Source organism: Athene cunicularia (assembly GCF_003259725.1).
Source record: "Athene cunicularia isolate RWA chromosome 15 unlocalized genomic scaffold, athCun1 chr15_part1, whole genome shotgun sequence".
In the NCBI taxonomy this organism is placed as follows: Eukaryota; Metazoa; Chordata; class Aves; order Strigiformes; family Strigidae; genus Athene; species Athene cunicularia.
Genome location: NW_020799121.1, coordinates 6,374,152 through 6,380,175, shown reverse-complemented (window position 1 = coordinate 6,380,175; position 6,024 = coordinate 6,374,152).

Here is a 6,024-nt window from a genome sequence, read left to right as displayed (position 1 = left end):
GGGCATTGTCAGCCCCGGCTGCCGGGCGCTCCGGCAGGAGATGGCCCTGTGCGCCCCCGGGACAGCGCTGAGAGCACTCCTTGTGCTCCCCTCGCTGGGAGTCTGTTCTTCCCGAGAACTGGTTTATGTCGGAGGAGAGCAGCGCAGGTCTGTTACAGGGTCTAACGTGGAGTCTGAGCTGTAAGAAGAATAGTAGCCAGGTCACTCTGTTAAGGGCCTTGGGGGAAAACCTGCTGCAAGTGGGACTGGTCTGTCAGTTATCATCAGCGCCAGGGAAGAGCCAATGTCTTCCCAGCCAGAGCACGTCAGCCATAAACCAGCTCGAGAGTCACTAACCCAGGTGTGGGGGATGGCCCAGATAAAGCCTCAGGGAGCAGGAATTTTGCAGAAATAGGTCAATCAGCCCATGCTGTTGCCTTCAGGCAGCTTCTAGCTCAGAGCTGGCAGGTGGCACGTTCAGGTCTGCTCCTCCCTGCAGTTCTGGTTCTTACATTGTGTAAATACGTACCCCTCTGGGGTATTTACAGACAAATGTAACAATGTTGAAAAACAAAGGAAATTCATGGTAGTGGACTGTCTGGCATGATAATACACCACTGGTCCAGTCATTCCTGGATTATGTTAGAACTTCTGATGGCAGGGCATAAATACAAAGAAGAACTAACAATGGTTGCTGTATCATTAAGCTGTAGCGATCACATCTTTGCTTTTGGACCTGGAAGTTCACCTTCTGTGATTCAGTCTCTCTTGTGAAGTTCGTCTAACAGAAGGAGATTATTAAACTCTATCCTGTATAAAAGCTGCATAAATTAACATATGTACTGTCCTTCATTGCATAGTTTTGCAGACTGAAGAACACACACCCACACTTCCCCGCCCCAAAAGCCTCCTTTATCAAAAGGAAGCAACCACAAAGGACACGGGAACTCCTACACAGGCCATTAGCTGTTGCCTCTGAAACAGCTCATTGGATTGATTCATGAATCACCTCACAGACAGTCTGGTGTGAGTCTGGTGTAACAGTCCCAGGAATACAAAGTTAACAGAGCAAAAGCTTTTGACCTTTTTAACAGCAAGGGAACAGGTAGAAGGGCATCTGCCTTGATATTTAAATCTTTGTAACAAAGGTATTCTGAATGTGCAACAGCAATCAACTGAAACACTTCACTTTCTAGTACAGGATGATTTAGAAAGCACATTAGTGTTGCTGGCTAGTGGAAACATCATGAGATGCTCAGCTGACTCTCTATGTCTTCCACCAGACCTGGATCTGCGAGGCTTTTTCCTTCCCATGTGATACCACTCAATCGAACAATTAGTTTTCTTTTTGCTGCCTTTGGCCCATTTCATGTAGCTATATCTGCATCTAAGAAAAATCTCTGGCTTAAATGTTAGGCCTGCGTTAAAACAAGCCTGAGTACTACTCAGTCACATACGTGCACATGTACACACACCGACAGACTCAGTGTGTTTTACTGAGGACTAAAACCTCATTGCCTAGTGCCGGAAGTATAAATGTTTGCTCACAGAAAAGCCAAAAAAGATCACCCATTGATAGTCAAATGCTGTATTTCTATGTCATTATAAGAAGCCTTGCTGTTCTAACTAAGACAACAGCTCACATTTGCCGCTGTTGTTATAAATGGGGCAAAACCAGATGTCTGCGGCTGCCATTTTAGCCGTGGAAAATCAATCATATGGAGCTTTAGCTGGCACCTGTCTGTCTTTCTGGGAGGTCGTTCAGTCTCAGTGCATGTAGTGCCATTTACATGGTGCTCCCTACAATGCTTTTCAGTCCTACTTTAGAAACCTAATTGGGTTAGAACGGTTGCCAACAAAGAACCCCATCAGTGCCAAACACCCGTGGCAATTAACAGCTACCTCATTGCTACAGGGCCCACTATTGTTTCCACTAGACTACTGTAAGCTACAGGTAAAACTGCCGCAGAAATTATGTGGCGGTGCACACTGGCAATGGAAACATCAGCTTTTTTGATAGGAATCTCATTATGATTCTTGTTTATGCACACAAAATAATTCAACAGTGCTGTAAAAGGGGAGAATGTAACTAATATGCCTTCTGCCTTCAGTCACTTAACCCTGCAGTCCTTGTGGACACTTGATTTTCAAGGATTTTGAAAATGCCTACCATCTCCACTCAGATGCACCTATAGGTATAACCTGGCCCTCCCTGAAAAACAGGTTTTAGCGGATTTGGCAGAGGCAAATGCTTTTAGCATACAGAAATGAGAAATCTGTGGTACGAGAAAATTTCAGAGGGCATATGCTGGCCCAAAGCAACATATTACAGAAAATTACCTTCTTCCTTTTTATACTGGCCTTTGTTAAACATGTTTTAAGATTTCTGTTTGCTTTGCATGACAAAAGCAGTGACTGACAACTAAGGTAGCATAGCAGGGAACTACTGGGCTTGATCTACGCCCCAAAAAGTGCTGGTGCATCTTAGACAGCCCTTGATTTGTGGAGAATGCTGCAGTAACATCACCTGGATACTCTCTCAGACTGTCTCTAATCTTAGGCAAAATAGACAGGGCACAGTTCTGAAGATATTAGTACCTGATACAAAAATAAGTTTGTATGAGCTCTTCCACTGACTGTTCTCTGCATCTGGATTTTTCCCTGATATCAATAAGGATAAACTGTACTGAAATGAAAGGAGGAACAGTACAGAATAAGGCTTGTAAACATTCCATGTTTTCTTCTATCTCCTTTCACCCCCACTGATGAACTGATGGCTATAAACCTCACTTCAGATCAAACATTTGTATCCACTGGCATACCTTACCACAGAGCTCTTCTGTGACCCCTAAGCATAAATACAAATAGTAAACACTAGTAATAACAATAAAATGCTGTTACCCAGGGAGAAATTGAAATGACAAAAAAGATGGCTTGCCAAAAATTTATAGAATTACAGTTTTTTATCACTCAGCCCAAGCTGTTTAAGGACTAGAGACCCAAAATCAGATATTCAGATTTTTGCATTCAGTAGATATAATGTAAGATAAGCAGAGTAAGTAAATAAACAGAAGACATTTAAAAAAATATATATTCATATTTAAATGGAAGAATTTTTCATCTGAGGGAGAACGGTTGATGACTTTTTTATGCTGTCTCTGTTTCTAGTCTTTGAGGAAGGGAGGACTTCCTTGAAAGTTCTGCAGAGTCCTGGCAATCTGTGTCCAGTAACATTGTCAGCATCTCTCAGCTACTCTCCTGACTGATGCTAGTCCTTCAAGAAGATGGGATCTCCCCTCAGAGCTCCACAAGAATTATCATGCATTTCCATTCAATCAGTTGAGATTTTCCAGGTGCTTTCAGTGATGCTGGGAGGCGACAACAATCGCTGTAAGTGATCTGCCAGATTAATTTACATGTGTAGGAACATTGCTGAGGAGTTCCCCATGTTCTCACTGATGACACGAGCTCTTTGGTAGAAGGAACTCTTTTGAGATGACAAGGAATACTGATGGTTCTACAGCTGTCTCTTCTTCCATGTCTGACAAAATAGGTGATTCTCCCTGGCTATCATTTGTACTACTAGATTTTTTAGAGGTTGTCTTTTGTCTTAAAAGCTCATCATTAGCCTGCTTTAGTAAGTCTTCTACCTCTCGCGGTAGATGTTCAGGGAATTTTGGAAGTGTAGTTCTGTCATCTCAGGAAGGAGTGATATTTTGGCTAAGGGGTTCCTTGGCTAATTCTACTTTGCTGATATTAATTTTTTGTTTAGGTAAAATCTTTTTGTCCCTCACTTCTGATGTAAGCTTTTGATGTTTCAGGCATGTTTGTGCTGATAGCCTTACACCACTGCTCTTCAGTTTTTTGAAGCCAAACATTATGTCAAGGTGTACCTTTGTAACAGGAACAAACATAAATCCAAGCTAATCTGAAAGTATTTTTCACAGTAAATAGAAGTGTGTCTGACTGTATTTTCAATGGGAGACTCAACAATCTCCTTGTGACTTCTGAGAAATCTGTATCCTCCCACCTTTACATTTTGCTTCCCCAATCCACCCCTTTAGGAAGCAGACTGCTTAGAAGCAGAGAAAGTGCAAACTATTTCCAGCTGTCAAAAAAATAAATCAAAGACAATGATTAAAAATTTTATGCATTAATGCTTTGTATGTAAAATATAGTGGGCTTTTTGCCCCCCCCCCCCCCTTTTTTTTTTCCCCCCCCCCCCCCTTTTTTTTTTTTCCTTAACATGAGGACCTGCCCCTGGTCTCTTTAATTAATTTAACGGTTCCTGATCAACATTTGTCAAAATCACATTCAGGCTTAACCCTTGCTCTTGCTTAGATAGTGTAAATTGAAACTGTGGAAGTTATTTAGAATTTGTAGACATGGATTGGAATTGTAGTTTTGATGACTTTCCATTTCAGTGTAAGAATATAAAAATGCAATGTATGTTACATCATTTCAGACAGCTTTTAAAATAATTCTGTGGTTCACGAGATTTGAAGAACTTCCAGATATCTGTCTGTTTCAGTGGTAGGTAAATATTCATGTAATCCTGAAAATTCCACTGAACATCTATGCATCTTTTATAAAGTCTGCCTGTTACTGACCTCAGTAAACATGTTATTCTGCCTAAAGATAACTACTTCTAGGTACCTTTATCATAAATACCAAGAAATGAGCTCCAGATAGGGCAAACTGAAGTCCCAAGTTTTGATAAAATCAAAACAGTTAATGGACTCAGATAGCCTAGGTTAAGCTTTTAATGTCCACAGCTGAACAATACTTCTTTTGGACGCATTGTTTAGTTGTCTAGTAGAAGGATTCCCTGTCCCAACTCTTTTGTGACCAGGCATCTTTGTATATTTAATAGACCTCAAGATCAGGCAAAGAGGCATCTGGAATAGGAATGGGCAGGCTTTACATCATCTCAAACCCAGTCAGAAATCACAGATGCTGTAGCTTAGTTCATATTCAAATACTAAGTTTTACTCCACATTAGACACTCTGAAGGAAATGCAACAGAGAGAAAATAACTCTCTGAAAAATGTGGATTAAGATTCACTGTCAATGAGCAATACATAGTCTCACTGAAGACCAGAGGCCTGCTATCTGCATCAGGAAGGATTTGAACTTGTACTTTAATAGCACACCACCATTTAATGCAAGTGTCAAGTTAATAATAAGGTCATGATGACAAATTTTGACTTTCACTTTCAGCCACCTTGCTAGCACCATGCACCTTGTCAGGTATTGACATTATTTTGTGTTGGTGTAAATTCAGCTTATTTCAGAAAAAGGAAGAGGGAAGGAAGGTGGCTGGTATACTGCCTAGCTGGTCTTATCTGGCATTCAGGGAAGCCTTTTAATTCTTAGCAGATGTACCCTAGAATTTGGGGATTTCAACCCTTTTTCGTGCAAGATGGAGGAAGCTGTTATATAGAACACATTGCAAGTCACAAGTAAGGTGTCTAACCATAGGACTTTGGTGTGTTTATCCAACATTACACGGTTAGAGTCCATTTGGAGCAATGCTCTTTGCTGCTTTCATCTCAGGTCACAGCTCCTGTGCCCACCTCTGGGTAGAACCCACCTGCTATATCCTCACCCTACTGGGGATTTGGGCAACAAACCATCTAGCATATCCTGCCATTGTGCACACCCATTTGCCCATAAACTGCTCTTTCTAGTCGCCTTCTAATCTGGGTGTTGTAGGGAGGGCTGGGAGCATAAGCGCCCCTTTGTCCCACAGCTGCACATCCCACTCTGAGCTCAGGCCCAGCCCTCCTGGGAGACCCTCTCGGTCGCTGTCAAACAGACCCACGTGGGCAGGAAAGCCCGCAACAGTTGAAGGGCTGCTCAGCAGCTGGGTGGCAGGGGGAGCGGGCACATGCCGCTCTCCTCCGGGCTTCTCTTTGCCGTGGCTGCCAGCTATACGAGCCCAGAAAACCTCTCCCTCGCCACAAAATGGCGCCCACGTGCCCGGGTGCCTCCTACCCAGAGAGACCCGCGCCAGCCGCCGGGGCGGGACCAGGCGCCGCGCAG